The sequence below is a fragment of the Oncorhynchus mykiss genome, chromosome 25 (genome assembly GCF_057628025.1).
Source record: "Oncorhynchus mykiss isolate SJ-2025 chromosome 25, ASM5762802v1, whole genome shotgun sequence".
NCBI lineage: Eukaryota > Metazoa > Chordata > Actinopteri > Salmoniformes > Salmonidae > Oncorhynchus > Oncorhynchus mykiss.
The window spans coordinates 94,111,101-94,126,068 of record NC_143046.1 but is presented as its reverse complement, the minus strand read 5'-3'; the positions used below and the strand labels follow the sequence as shown (position 1 = coordinate 94,126,068).

At 38.0% G+C, this 14,968-nt stretch overlaps 14 non-coding genes across 14 annotated transcripts; all 14 read left to right on the top strand.

Moving 5' to 3' along the window:
- The first annotated feature begins 1,329 nt into the window (after positions 1-1,329).
- trnaa-cgc (transfer RNA alanine (anticodon CGC)) lies at positions 1,330-1,401 on the top strand. The gene has a single exon. It is a non-coding gene; the product is annotated as a tRNA-Ala (tRNA).
- A 377-nt stretch (positions 1,402-1,778) lies between these two features.
- Positions 1,779-1,850, top strand: trnat-ugu (transfer RNA threonine (anticodon UGU)). The gene has a single exon. It is a non-coding gene; the product is annotated as a tRNA-Thr (tRNA).
- Positions 1,851-3,342: 1,492 nt separating this feature from the next.
- On the top strand, positions 3,343-3,414 carry trnaa-cgc (transfer RNA alanine (anticodon CGC)). Its single transcript has one exon. It is a non-coding gene; the product is annotated as a tRNA-Ala (tRNA).
- Positions 3,415-3,791: 377 nt separating this feature from the next.
- Positions 3,792-3,863, top strand: trnat-ugu (transfer RNA threonine (anticodon UGU)). The gene has a single exon. It is a non-coding gene; the product is annotated as a tRNA-Thr (tRNA).
- A 1,491-nt stretch (positions 3,864-5,354) lies between these two features.
- trnaa-cgc (transfer RNA alanine (anticodon CGC)) lies at positions 5,355-5,426 on the top strand. The gene has a single exon. It is a non-coding gene; the product is annotated as a tRNA-Ala (tRNA).
- A 377-nt stretch (positions 5,427-5,803) lies between these two features.
- trnap-ugg (transfer RNA proline (anticodon UGG)) lies at positions 5,804-5,875 on the top strand. Its single transcript has one exon. It is a non-coding gene; the product is annotated as a tRNA-Pro (tRNA).
- A 1,503-nt stretch (positions 5,876-7,378) lies between these two features.
- trnaa-cgc (transfer RNA alanine (anticodon CGC)) lies at positions 7,379-7,450 on the top strand. Its single transcript has one exon. It is a non-coding gene; the product is annotated as a tRNA-Ala (tRNA).
- A 377-nt stretch (positions 7,451-7,827) lies between these two features.
- trnat-ugu (transfer RNA threonine (anticodon UGU)) lies at positions 7,828-7,899 on the top strand. The gene has a single exon. It is a non-coding gene; the product is annotated as a tRNA-Thr (tRNA).
- Positions 7,900-9,391: 1,492 nt separating this feature from the next.
- Positions 9,392-9,463, top strand: trnaa-cgc (transfer RNA alanine (anticodon CGC)). Its single transcript has one exon. It is a non-coding gene; the product is annotated as a tRNA-Ala (tRNA).
- A 377-nt stretch (positions 9,464-9,840) lies between these two features.
- Positions 9,841-9,912, top strand: trnat-ugu (transfer RNA threonine (anticodon UGU)). The gene has a single exon. It is a non-coding gene; the product is annotated as a tRNA-Thr (tRNA).
- Positions 9,913-11,404: 1,492 nt separating this feature from the next.
- Positions 11,405-11,476, top strand: trnaa-cgc (transfer RNA alanine (anticodon CGC)). The gene has a single exon. It is a non-coding gene; the product is annotated as a tRNA-Ala (tRNA).
- Positions 11,477-11,853: 377 nt separating this feature from the next.
- Positions 11,854-11,925, top strand: trnap-ugg (transfer RNA proline (anticodon UGG)). The gene has a single exon. It is a non-coding gene; the product is annotated as a tRNA-Pro (tRNA).
- Positions 11,926-13,429: 1,504 nt separating this feature from the next.
- Positions 13,430-13,501, top strand: trnaa-cgc (transfer RNA alanine (anticodon CGC)). Its single transcript has one exon. It is a non-coding gene; the product is annotated as a tRNA-Ala (tRNA).
- A 377-nt stretch (positions 13,502-13,878) lies between these two features.
- Positions 13,879-13,950, top strand: trnat-ugu (transfer RNA threonine (anticodon UGU)). Its single transcript has one exon. It is a non-coding gene; the product is annotated as a tRNA-Thr (tRNA).
- The last annotated feature ends 1,018 nt before the right edge of the window (positions 13,951-14,968 follow it).

Genomic DNA, 14,968 nt, shown 5'->3' with positions numbered 1-14,968 from the left:
AGTATATTTAGTTGTTAAATTAGCATTTGCACAACTCCCACTTTCCAGAATGTTGACATTTTAATAAGGAAATAGATGTGCTAAGTCATCTGTTTTTGTAAACTGAAGCACGTGGGTTCAATCCTTGTTTGACGTTTATGGAAGCTAGCTGATATTATGAAAATGTACTTTCATTAGAACTGTGTAAAGAAAAGGTCAATTGCGTCCAGACTGCAAATGAATCGCACATGCGGGAAGCTGCCGCTGGCTGATCCCGCCCTGGCTTACACAAAAAAAAAACACAATTAACCTGATTTAGACCCAGACTAGTTACCGTAATTTTCTCACATTGCCATTGCCATTTTTTTCTATTGTCTCTTTTTGGTCCATTTAGATTGCTAATGTCGATTGTATACCATTTCTTTTTTTTAAATGTTAAGGTTAAAAATGTCAAATGTTTTAGGCTCCTAAGTGGACCATAAGGTTAAAAACCAAAACAAATTAAGAAAACTAAACTGAAAAACAAAAAACAAAGAATAAAATAAAAAGGTCATGAAAAACTAAGTAGCTCCGCTCCGCCAGTATGTCTCTTTTGGTTCACTTTTGCCGGTCTCAAGCCAGCCGGGTAAAGGACGAGGGTTGAAATTGTATCATAAAAAAACAAGGATCGATAGAAGAAAGTTCATTTGTAGTTCCAAACATATTTAGGGAGTTTTTTACTCACTTTTTGTCTCTCCCACAATGTTATTCCTCACTCCTACAGTGTCCTTCACATTTACATGCACATTGCCAATTCTGCAAATTAGGTGATGACATGTTTTAGCAACTTCTAGCGACTTTTAGGACAGCCAATAGCTACTTTCCTTACTGAGGTGTTGGCAACACTGCTGACTTTAAACATCGGCTATCTGAGCAGCTAACTGATCGCTGCAGCTGTACATAGCCCATCTGTAAATAGCCCACCCAATCTACCTACCTCATCCCCATATTGTTTTAATTTACATTCTGCTCTTTGCACACCAGTATTTCTACTTGCACATCATCATTTGCTCATCTATCACTCCAGTGTTCATTTGCTAAATTGTAATTACTTCGCTACTATGGCCTATTTATTGCCCTACCTCCATTTGCACGCACTGTATATAGACTTTCTTTTTTTTCTTCTATTGTGTTATTGACTGTACTCTTTATTATTCCATCTGTAACTCTGTGTTGTTGTTTGTGTTGCGCTGCTTTCCTTTATCTTGGCTAGGTCGCAGTTGTAAATGAAAACTTGTTCTCAACTAGCTTACCTGGTTATATAAAGGTGACATTTAAAAAAACAAGAAACATTTCTCTTCATCACAGAAAGGGGATGTAGCTCAGTGGTAGAGCGCATGCTTCGCATGTATGAGGTCCTGGGTTCAATCCCCAGCTTCTCCCTTGAAACCTTTGCAATGGCCCATCTCCTAATTTCCAGAATGTTGAAATTCTCAGCAGGAAACAGAAGTGGTTGCCAACTTCAATTGCATCATTTTCAAAAACTGAAGTTCATGGGTTCGATGACTGTCCATACTTGTATTAAGAATTGCTGCTATCATTTCATTGTAGTTTTAATGGAGTGGTTTATATAGAAAGTACATTGTATTAATATTGAATTTTACCTGCAAATAAAATGGGATGGAAGCTCAGAGGGGGAGTGCATGCATTCCTTCCTTGGTTCAATCCCAAGGTTCTCCACTGAGTTTATTTGTGTGCCAAATTCACATTACACAACTACTACTTTCCAGAATGTTGATAAATATTTTGCAGCATAGATTGCCATGGTGGCCAAGTGGCAAGGTGTTGGTCTTGTAAACCGAAGATCATGGGTTCAAATCCCATCTGTGCCTTACTGAAAATTAGCTGGTACCACAGAGAGGTAGGACTTTGAAAAAAAGGCAAGTCGTCTCAATATGGCAACCCTGCTAATATATTGTAAGGGGATGTGTCTCTACGGTAGAGCTAATACTTGAAATGTATGTGGTCTGAAGTTAATCCACAACTTCTCTGATGAGTATATTTAGTTGTTAAATTAGCATTTGCACAACTCCCACTTTCCAGAATGTTGACATTTTAATAATGAAATAGATGTGCTAAGTCATCTGTTTTTGTAAACTGAAGCACGTGGGTTCAATCCTTGTTTGACGTTTATGGAAGCTAGCTGATATTATGAAAATGTACTTTCATTAGAACAGTGTAAAGAAAAGGTCAATTGCGTCCAGACTGCAAATGAATCGCACATGCGGGAAGCTGCCGCTGGCTGATCCCGCCCTGGCTTACACACAAAAAAAACACAATTAACCTGATTTAGAGCCAGACTAGTTACCGTAATTTTCTCACATTGCCATTGCCATTTTTTTCTATTGTCTCTTTTTGGTCCATTTAGATTGCTAATGTCGATTGTATACCATTTCTTTTTTTTAAATGTTAAGGTTAAAAATGTCAAATGTTTTAGGCTCCTAAGTGGACCATAAGGTTAAAAACCAAAACAAATTAAGAAAACTAAACTGAAAAACAAAAAACAAAGAATAAAATAAAAAGGTCATGAAAAACTAAGTAGCTCCGCTCCGCCAGTATGTCTCTTTTGGTTCACTTTTGCCGGTCTCAAGCCAGCCGGGTAAAGGACGAGGGTTGGAATTGTATCATAAAAAAACAAGGATCGATAGAAGAAAGTTCATTTGTAGTTCCAAACATATTTAGGGAGTTTTTTACTCACTTTTTGTCTCTCCCACAATGTTATTCCTCACTCCTACAGTGTCCTTCACATTTACATGCACATTGCCAATTCTGCAAATTAGGTGATGACATGTTTTAGCAACTTCTAGCGACTTTTAGGACAGCCAATAGCTACTTTCCTTACTGAGGTGTTGGCAACACTGCTGACTTTAAACATCGGCTATCTGAGCAGCTAACTGATCGCTGCAGCTGTACATAGCCCATCTGTAAATAGCCCACCCAATCTACCTACCTCATCCCCATATTGTTTTAATTTACATTCTGCTCTTTGCACACCAGTATTTCTACTTGCACATCATAATTTGCTCATCTATCACTCCAGTGTTCATTTGCTAAATTGTAATTACTTCGCTACTATGGCCTATTTATTGCCCTACCTTCATTTGCACGCACTGTATATAGACATTCTTTTTTTTCTTCTATTGTGTTATTGACTGTACTCTTTATTATTCCATCTGTAACTCTGTGTTGTTGTTTGTGTTGCGCTGCTTTCCTTTATCTTGGCTAGGTCGCAGTTGTAAATGAAAACTTGTTCTCAACTAGCTTACCTGGTTATATAAAGGTGACATTTAAAAAAACAAGAAACATTTCTCTTTATCACAGAAAGGGGATGTAGCTCAGTGGTAGAGCGCATGCTTCGCATGTATGAGGTCCTGGGTTCAATCCCCAGCTTCTCCATTGAAACCTTTGCAATGGCCCATCTCCTAATTTCCAGAATGTTGAAATTCTCAGCAGGAGACAGAAGTGGTTGCCAACTTCAATTGCATCATTTTCAAAAACTGAAGTTCATGGGTTCGATGACTGTCCATACTTGTATTAAGAATTGCTGCTATCATTTCATTGTAGTTTTAATGGAGTGGTTTATATAGAAAGTACATTGTATTAATATTGAATTTTACCTGCAAATAAAATGGGATGGAAGCTCAGAGGGGGAGTGCATGCATTCCTTCCTTGGTTCAATCCCAAGGTTCTCCACTGAGTTTATTTGTGTGCCAAATTCACATTACACAACTACTACTTTCCAGAATGTTGATAAATATTTTGCAGCATAGATTGGCATGGTGGCCAAGTGGCAAGGCGTTGGTCTTGTAAACCGAAGATCATGGGTTCAAATCCCATCTGTGCCTTACTGAAAATTAGCTGGTACCATGGAGAGGTAGGACTTTGAAAAAAAGGCAAGTTGTCTCAATATGGCAACCCTGCTAATATATTGTAAGGGGATGTGTCTCTACGGTAGAGCTAATACTTGAAATGTATGTGGTCTGAAGTTAATCCACAACTTCTCTGATGAGTATATTTAGTTGTTAAATTAGCATTTGCACAACTCCCACTTTCCAGAATGTTGACATTTTAATAATGAAATAGATGTGCTAAGTCATCTGTTTTTGTAAACTGAAGCACGTGGGTTCAATCCTTGTTTGACGTTTATGGAAGCTAGCTGATATTATGAAAATTTACTTTCATTAGAACAGTGTAAAGAAAAGGTCAATTGCGTCCAGACTGCAAATGAATCGCACATGCGGGAAGCTGCCGCTGGCTGATCCCGCCCTGGCTTACACACAAAAAAAACACAATTAACCTGATTTAGAGCCAGACTAGTTACCGTAATTTTCTCACATTGCCATTGCCATTTTTTTCTATTGTCTCTTTTTGGTCCATTTAGATTGCTAATGTCGATTGTATACCATTTCTTTTTTTTAAATGTTAAGGTTAAAAATGTCAAATGTTTTAGGCTCCTAAGTGGACCATAAGGTTAAAAACCAAAACAAATTAAGAAAACTAAACTGAAAAACAAAAAACAAAGAATAAAATAAAAAGGTCATGAAAAACTAAGTAGCTCCGCTCCGCCAGTATGTCTCTTTTGGTTCACTTTTGCCGGTCTCAAGCCAGCCGGGTAAAGGACGAGGGTTGGAATTGTATCATAAAAAAACAAGGATCGACAGAAGAAAGTTCATTTGTAGTTCCAAACATATTTAGGGAGTTTTTTACTCACTTTTTGTCTCTCCCACAATGTTATTCCTCACTCCTACAGTGTCCTTCACATTTACATGCACATTGCCAATTCTGCAAATTAGGTGATGACATGTTTTAGCAACTTCTAGCGACTTTTAGGACAGCCAATAGCTACTTTCCTTACTGAGGTGTTGGCAACACTGCTGACTTTAAACATCGGCTATCTGAGCAGCTAACTGATCGCTGCAGCTGTACATAGCCCATCTGTAAATAGCCCACCCAATCTACCTACCTCATCCCCATATTGTTTTAATTTACATTCTGCTCTTTGCACACCAGTATTTCTACTTGCACATCATCATTTGCTCATCTATCACTCCAGTGTTCATTTGCTAAATTGTAATTACTTCGCTACTATGGCCTATTTATTGCCCTACCTCCATTTGCACGCACTGTATATAGACTTTCTTTTTTTTCTTCTATTGTGTTATTGACTGTACTCTTTATTATTCCATCTGTAACTCTGTGTTGTTGTTTGTGTTGCGCTGCTTTCCTTTATCTTGGCTAGGTCGCAGTTGTAAATGAAAACTTGTTCTCAACTAGCTTACCTGGTTATATAAAGGTGACATTTAAAAAAACAAGAAACATTTCTTTTATCACAGAAAGGGGATGTAGCACAGTGGTAGAGCGCATGCTTCGCATGTATGAGGTCCTGGGTTCAATCCCCAGCTTCTCCATTGAAACCTTTGCAATGGCCCATCTCCTACTTTCCAGAATGTTGAAATTCTCAGCAGGAAACAGAAGTGGTTGCCAACTTCAATTGCATCATTTTCAAAAACTGAAGTTCATGGGTTCGATGACTGTCCATACTTGTATTAAGAATTGCTGCTATCATTTCATTGTAGTTTTAATGGAGTGGTTTATATAGAAAGTACATTGTATTAATATTGAATTTTACCTGCAAATAAAATGGGATGGAAGCTCAGAGGGGGAGTGCATGCATTCCTTCCTTGGTTCAATCCCAAGGTTCTCCACTGAGTTTATTTGTGTGCCAAATTCACATTACACAACTACTACTTTCCAGAATGTTGATAAATATTTTGCAGCATAGATTGGCATGGTGGCCAAGTGGCAAGGCGTTGGTCTTGGAAACCAAAGATCATGGGTTCAAATCCCATCTGTGCCTTACTGAAAATTAGCTGGTACCACGGAGAGGTTCTTTAACTGGAGGACTTTGAAAAAAAGGCAAGTTGTCTCAATATGGCAACCCTGCTAATATATTGTAAGGGGATGTGTCTCTATGGTAGAGCTAATACTTGAAATGTATGCGGTCTGAAGTTAATCCACAACTTCTCTGATGAGTATATTTAGTTGTTAAATTAGCATTTGCACAACTCCCACTTTCCAGAATGTTGACATTTTAATAAGGAAATAGATGTGCTAAGTCATCTGTTTTTGTAAACTGAAGCACGTGGGTTCAATCCTTGTTTGACGTTTATGGAAGCTAGCTGATATTATGAAAATGTACTTTCATTAGAACAGTGTAAAGAAAAGGTCAATTGCGTCCAGACTGCAAATGAATCGCACATGCGGGAAGCTGCCGCTGGCTGATCCCGCCCTGGCTTACACAAAAAAAAAACACAATTAACCTGATTTAGAGCCAGACTAGTTACCGTAATTTTCTCACATTGCCATTGCCATTTTTTTCTATTTTCTCTTTTTGGTCCATTTAGATTGCTAATGTCGATTGTATACCATTTCTTTTTTTTAAATGTTAAGGTTAAAAATGTCAAATGTTTTAGGCTCCTAAGTGGACCATAAGGTTAAAAACCAAAACAAATTAAGAAAACTAAACTGAAAAACAAAAAACAAAGAATAAAATAAAAAGGTCATGAAAAACTAAGTAGCTCCGCTCCGCCAGTATGTCTCTTTTGGTTCACTTTTGCCGGTCTCAAGCCAGCCGGGTAAAGGACGAGGGTTGGAATTGTATCATAAAAAAACAAGGATCGATAGAAGAAAGTTCATTTGTAGTTCCAAACATATTTAGGGAGTTTTTTACTCACTTTTTGTCTCTCCCACAATGTTATTCCTCACTCCTACAGTGTCCTTCACATTTACATGCACATTGCCAATTCTGCAAATTAGGTGATGACATGTTTTAGCAACTTCTAGCGACTTTTAGGACAGCCAATAGCTACTTTCCTTACTGAGGTGTTGGCAACACTGCTGACTTTAAACATCGGCTATCTGAGCAGCTAACTGATCGCTGCAGCTGTACATAGCCCATCTGTAAATAGCCCACCCAATCTACCTACCTCATCCCCATATTGTTTTAATTTACATTCTGCTCTTTGCACACCAGTATTTCTACTTGCACATCATCATTTGCTCATCTATCACTCCAGTGTTCATTTGCTAAATTGTAATTACTTCGCTACTATGGCCTATTTATTGCCCTACCTCCATTTGCACGCACTGTATATAGACTTTCTTTTTTTTCTTCTATTGTGTTATTGACTGTACTCTTTATTATTCCATCTGTAACTCTGTGTTGTTGTTTGTGTTGCGCTGCTTTCCTTTATCTTGGCTAGGTCGCAGTTGTAAATGAAAACTTGTTCTCAACTAGCTTACCTGGTTATATAAAGGTGACATTTAAAAAAACAAGAAACATTTCTCTTAATCACAGAAAGGGGATGTAGCTCAGTGGTAGAGCGCATGCTTCGCATGTATGAGGTCCTGGGTTCAATCCCCAGCTTCTCCATTGAAACCTTTGCAATGGCCCATCTCCTACTTTCCAGAATGTTGAAATTCTCAGCAGGAAACAGAAGTGGTTGCCAACTTCAATTGCATCATTTTCAAAAACTGAAGTTCATGGGTTCGATGACTGTCCATACTTGTATTAAGAATTGCTGCTATCATTTCATTGTAGTTTTAATGGAGTGGTTTATATAGAAAGTACATTGTATTAATATTGAATTTTACCTGCAAATAAAATGGGATGGAAGCTCAGAGGGGGAGTGCATGCATTCCTTCCTTGGTTCAATCCCAAGGTTCTCCACTGAGTTTATTTGTGTGCCAAATTCACATTACACAACTACTACTTTCCAGAATGTTGATAAATATTTTGCAGCATAGATTGGCATGGTGGCCAAGTGGCAAGGCGTTGGTCTTGTAAACCGAAGATCATGGGTTCAAATCCCATCTGTGCCTTACTGAAAATTAGCTGGTACCATGGAGAGGTAGGACTTTGAAAAAAAGGCAAGTCGTCTCAATATGGCAACCCTGCTAATATATTGTAAGGGGATGTGTCTCTATGGTAGAGCTAATACTTGAAATGTATGTGGTCTGAAGTTAATCCACAACTTCTCTGATGAGTATATTTAGTTGTTAAATTAGCATTTGCACAACTCCCACTTTCCAGAATGTTGACATTTCAATAATGAAATAGATGTGCTAAGTCATCTGTTTTTGTAAACTGAAGCACGTGGGTTCAATCCTTGTTTGACGTTTATGGAAGCTAGCTGATATTATGAAAATGTACTTTCATTAGAACAGTGTAAAGAAAAGGTCAATTGCGTCCAGACTGCAAATGAATCGCACATGAAGGAAGCTGCCGCTGGCTGATCCCGCCCTGGCTTACACACAAAAAAAACACAATTAACCTGATTTAGAGCCAGACTAGTTACCGTAATTTTCTCACATTGCCATTGCCATTTTTTTCTATTTTCTCTTTTTGGTCCATTTAGATTGCTAATGTCGATTGTATACCATTTCTTTTTTTTAAATGTTAAGGTTAAAAATGTCAAATGTTTTAGGCTCCTAAGTGGACCATAAGGTTAAAAACCAAAACAAATTAAGAAAACTAAACTGAAAAACAAAAAACAAAGAATAAAATAAAAAGGTCATGAAAAACTAAGTAGCTCCGCTCCGCCAGTATGTCTCTTTTGGTTCACTTTTGCCGGTCTCAAGCCAGCCGGGTAAAGGACGAGGGTTGGAATTGTATCATAAAAAAACAAGGATCGATAGAAGAAAGTTCATTTGTAGTTCCAAACATATTTAGGGAGTTTTTTACTCACTTTTTGTCTCTCCCACAATGTTATTCCTCACTCCTACAGTGTCCTTCACATTTACATGCACATTGCCAATTCTGCAAATTAGGTGATGACATGTTTTAGCAACTTCTAGCGACTTTTAGGACAGCCAATAGCTACTTTCCTTACTGAGGTGTTGGCAACACTGCTGACTTTAAACATCGGCTATCTGAGCAGCTAACTGATCGCTGCAGCTGTACATAGCCCATCTGTAAATAGCCCACCCAATCTACCTACCTCATCCCCATATTGTTTTAATTTACATTCTGCTCTTTGCACACCAGTATTTCTACTTGCACATCATCATTTGCTCATCTATCACTCCAGTGTTCATTTGCTAAATTGTAATTACTTCGCTACTATGGCCTATTTATTGCCCTACCTCCATTTGCACGCACTGTATATAGACTTTCTTTTTTTTCTTCTATTGTGTTATTGACTGTACTCTTTATTATTCCATCTGTAACTCTGTGTTGTTGTTTGTGTTGCGCTGCTTTCCTTTATCTTGGCTAGGTCGCAGTTGTAAATGAAAACTTGTTCTCAACTAGCTTACCTGGTTATATAAAGGTGACATTTAAAAAAACAAGAAACATTTCTCTTAATCACAGAAAGGGGATGTAGCTCAGTGGTAGAGCGCATGCTTCGCATGTATGAGGTCCTGGGTTCAATCCCCAGCTTCTCCATTGAAACCTTTGCAATGGCCCATCTCCTACTTTCCAGAATGTTGAAATTCTCAGCAGGAAACAGAAGTGGTTGCCAACTTCAATTGCATCATTTTCAAAAACTGAAGTTCATGGGTTCGATGACTGTCCATACTTGTATTAAGAATTGCTGCTATCATTTCATTGTAGTTTTAATGGAGTGGTTTATATAGAAAGTACATTGTATTAATATTGAATTTTACCTGCAAATAAAATGGGATGGAAGCTCAGAGGGGGAGTGCATGCATTCCTTCCTTGGTTCAATCCCAAGGTTCTCCACTGAGTTTATTTGTGTGCCAAATTCACATTACACAACTACTACTTTCCAGAATGTTGATAAATATTTTGCAGCATAGATTGGCATGGTGGCCAAGTGGCAAGGCGTTGGTCTTGTAAACCGAAGATCATGGGTTCAAATCCCATCTGTGCCTTACTGAAAATTAGCTGGTACCATGGAGAGGTAGGACTTTGAAAAAAAGGCAAGTCGTCTCAATATGGCAACCCTGCTAATATATTGTAAGGGGATGTGTCTCTATGGTAGAGCTAATACTTGAAATGTATGTGGTCTGAAGTTAATCCACAACTTCTCTGATGAGTATATTTAGTTGTTAAATTAGCATTTGCACAACTCCCACTTTCCAGAATGTTGACATTTCAATAATGAAATAGATGTGCTAAGTCATCTGTTTTTGTAAACTGAAGCACGTGGGTTCAATCCTTGTTTGACGTTTATGGAAGCTAGCTGATATTATGAAAATGTACTTTCATTAGAACAGTGTAAAGAAAAGGTCAATTGCGTCCAGACTGCAAATGAATCGCACATGAAGGAAGCTGCCGCTGGCTGATCCCGCCCTGGCTTACACACAAAAAAAACACAATTAACCTGATTTAGAGCCAGACTAGTTACCGTAATTTTCTCACATTGCCATTGCCATTTTTTTCTATTTTCTCTTTTTGGTCCATTTAGATTGCTAATGTCGATTGTATACCATTTCTTTTTTTTAAATGTTAAGGTTAAAAATGTCAAATGTTTTAGGCTCCTAAGTGGACCATAAGGTTAAAAACCAAAACAAATTAAGAAAACTAAACTGAAAAACAAAAAACAAAGAATAAAATAAAAAGGTCATGAAAAACTAAGTAGCTCCGCTCCGCCAGTATGTCTCTTTTGGTTCACTTTTGCCGGTCTCAAGCCAGCCGGGTAAAGGACGAGGGTTGGAATTGTATCATAAAAAAACAAGGATCGATAGAAGAAAGTTCATTTGTAGTTCCAAACATATTTAGGGAGTTTTTTACTCACTTTTTGTCTCTCCCACAATGTTATTCCTCACTCCTACAGTGTCCTTCACATTTACATGCACATTGCCAATTCTGCAAATTAGGTGATGACATGTTTTAGCAACTTCTAGCGACTTTTAGGACAGCCAATAGCTACTTTCCTTACTGAGGTGTTGGCAACACTGCTGACTTTAAACATCGGCTATCTGAGCAGCTAACTGATCGCTGCAGCTGTACATAGCCCATCTGTAAATAGCCCACCCAATCTACCTACCTCATCCCCATATTGTTTTAATTTACATTCTGCTCTTTGCACACCAGTATTTCTACTTGCACATCATCATTTGCTCATCTATCACTCCAGTGTTCATTTGCTAAATTGTAATTACTTCGCTACTATGGCCTATTTATTGCCCTACCTCCATTTGCACGCACTGTATATAGACTTTCTTTTTTTTCTTCTATTGTGTTATTGACTGTACTCTTTATTATTCCATCTGTAACTCTGTGTTGTTGTTTGTGTTGCGCTGCTTTCCTTTATCTTGGCTAGGTCGCAGTTGTAAATGAAAACTTGTTCTCAACTAGCTTACCTGGTTATATAAAGGTGACATTTAAAAAAACAAGAAACATTTCTTTTTATCACAGAAAGGGGATGTAGCTCAGTGGTAGAGCGCATGCTTCGCATGTATGAGGTCCTGGGTTCAATCCTCAGCTTCTCCATTGAAACCTTTGCAATGGCCCATCTCCTACTTTCCAGAATGTTGAAATTCTCAGCAGGAAACAGAAGTGGTTGCCAACTTCAATTGCATCATTTTCAAAAACTGAAGTTCATGGGTTCGATGACTGTCCATACTTGTATTAAGAATTGCTGCTATCATTTCATTGTAGTTTTAATGGAGTGGTTTATATAGAAAGTACATTGTATTAATATTGAATTTTACCTGCAAATAAAATGGGATGGAAGCTCAGAGGGGGAGTGCATGCATTCCTTCCTTGGTTCAATCCCAAGGTTCTCCACTGAGTTGATTTGTGTGCCAAATTCACATTACACAACTACTACTTTCCAGAATGTTGATAAATATTTTGCAGCATAGATTGGCATGGTGGCCAAGTGGCAAGGCGTTGGTCTTGGAAACCAAAGATCATGGGTTCAAATCCCATCTGTGCCTTACTGAAAATTAGCTGGTACCACGGAGAGGTTCTTTAACTGGAGGACTTTGAAAAAAAGGCAAGTCGTCTCAATATGGCAACCCTGCTAATATATTGTAAGGGGATGTGTCTCTACGGTAGAGCTAATACTTGAAATGTATGCGGTCTGAAGTTAATCCACAACTTCTCTGATGAGTATATTTAGTTGTTAAATTAGCATTTGCACAACTCCCACTTTCCAGAATGTTGACATTTTAATAAGGAAATAGATGTGCTAAGTCATCTGTTTTTGTAAACTGAAGCACGTGGGTTCAATCCTTGTTTGACGTTTATGGAAGCTAGCTGATATTATGAAAATGTACTTTCATTAGAACAGTGTAAAGAAAAGGTCAATTGCGTCCAGACTGCAAATGAATCGCACATGCGGGAAGCTGCCGCTGGCTGATCCCGCCCTGGCTTACACAAAAAAAAAACACAATTAACCTGATTTAGAGCCAGACTAGTTACCGTAATTTTCTCACATTGCCATTGCCATTTTTTTCTATTTTCTCTTTTTGGTCCATTTAGATTGCTAATGTCGATTGTATACCATTTCTTTTTTTTAAATGTTAAGGTTAAAAATGTCAAATGTTTTAGGCTCCTAAGTGGACCATAAGGTTAAAAACCAAAACAAATTAAGAAAACTAAACTGAAAAACAAAAAACAAAGAATAAAATAAAAAGGTCATGAAAAACTAAGTAGCTCCGCTCCGCCAGTATGTCTCTTTTGGTTCACTTTTGCCGGTCTCAAGCCAGCCGGGTAAAGGACGAGGGTTGGAATTGTATCATAAAAAAACAAGGATCGATAGAAGAAAGTTCATTTGTAGTTCCAAACATATTTAGGGAGTTTTTTACTCACTTTTTGTCTCTCCCACAATGTTATTCCTCACTCCTACAGTGTCCTTCACATTTACATGCACATTGCCAATTCTGCAAATTAGGTGATGACATGTTTTAGCAACTTCTAGCGACTTTTAGGACAGCCAATAGCTACTTTCCTTACTGAGGTGTTGGCAACACTGCTGACTTTAAACATCGGCTATCTGAGCAGCTAACTGATCGCTGCAGCTGTACATAGCCCATCTGTAAATAGCCCACCCAATCTACCTACCTCATCCCCATATTGTTTTAATTTACATTCTGCTCTTTGCACACCAGTATTTCTACTTGCACATCATCATTTGCTCATCTATCACTCCAGTGTTCATTTGCTAAATTGTAATTACTTCGCTACTATGGCCTATTTATTGCCCTACCTCCATTTGCACGCACTGTATATAGACTTTCTTTTTTTTCTTCTATTGTGTTATTGACTGTACTCTTTATTATTCCATCTGTAACTCTGTGTTGTTGTTTGTGTTGCGCTGCTTTCCTTTATCTTGGCTAGGTCGCAGTTGTAAATGAAAACTTGTTTTTCAACTAGCTTACCTGGTTATATAAAGGTGACATTTAAAAAAACAAGAAACATTTCTCTTAATCACAGAAAGGGGATGTAGCTCAGTGGTAGAGCGCATGCTTCGCATGTATGAGGTCCTGGGTTCAATCCCCAGCTTCTCCATTGAAACCTTTGCAATGGCCCATCTCCTACTTTCCAGAATGTTGAAATTCTCAGCAGGAAACAGAAGTGGTTGCCAACTTCAATTGCATCATTTTCAAAAACTGAAGTTCATGGGTTCGATGACTGTCCATACTTGTATTAAGAATTGCTGCTATCATTTCATTGTAGTTTTAATGGAGTGGTTTATATAGAAAGTACATTGTATTAATATTGAATTTTACCTGCAAATAAAATGGGATGGAAGCTCAGAGGGGGAGTGCATGCATTCCTTCCTTGGTTCAATCCCAAGGTTCTCCACTGAGTTTATTTGTGTGCCAAATTCACATTACACAACTACTACTTTCCAGAATGTTGATAAATATTTTGCAGCATAGATTGGCATGGTGGCCAAGTGGCAAGGCGTTGGTCTTGTAAACCGAAGATCATGGGTTCAAATCCCATCTGTGCCTTACTGAAAATTAGCTGGTACCACGGAGAGGTAGGACTTTGAAAAAAAGGCAAGTCGTCTCAATATGGCAACCCTGCTAATATATTGTAAGGGGATGTGTCTCTATGGTAGAGCTAATACTTGAAATGTATGTGGTCTGAAGTTAATCCACAACTTCTCTGATGAGTATATTTAGTTGTTAAATTAGCATTTGCACAACTCCCACTTTCCAGAATGTTGACATTTTAATAATGAAATAGATGTGCTAAGTCATCTGTTTTTGTAAACTGAAGCACGTGGGTTCAATCCTTGTTTGACGTTTATGGAAGCTAGCTGATATTATGAAAATGTACTTTCATTAGAACAGTGTAAAGAAAAGGTCAATTGCGTCCAGACTGCAAATGAATCGCACATGCGGGAAGCTGCCGCTGGCTGATCCCGCCCTGGCTTACACACAAAAAAAACACAATTAACCTGATTTAGAGCCAGACTAGTTACCGTAATTTTCTCACATTGCCATTGCCATTTTTTTCTATTGTCTCTTTTTGGTCCATTTAGATTGCTAATGTCGATTGTATACCATTTCTTTTTTTTAAATGTTAAGGTTAAAAATGTCAAATGTTTTAGGCTCCTAAGTGGACCATAAGGTTAAAAACCAAAACAAATTAAGAAAACTAAACTGAAAAACAAAAAACAAAGAATAAAATAAAAAGGTCATGAAAAACTAAGTAGCTCCGCTCCGCCAGTATGTCTCTTTTGGTTCACTTTTGCCGGTCTCAAGCCAGCCGGGTAAAGGACGAGGGTTGGAATTGTATCATAAAAAAACAAGGATCGACAGAAGAAAGTTCATTTGTAGTTCCAAACATATTTAGGGAGTTTTTTACTCACTTTTTGTCTCTCCCACAATGTTATTCCTCACTCCTACAGTGTCCTTCACATTTACATGCACATTGCCAATTCTGCAAATTAGGTGATGACATGTTTTAGCAACTTCTAGCGACTTTTAGGACAGCCAATAGCTACTTTCCTTACTGAGGTGT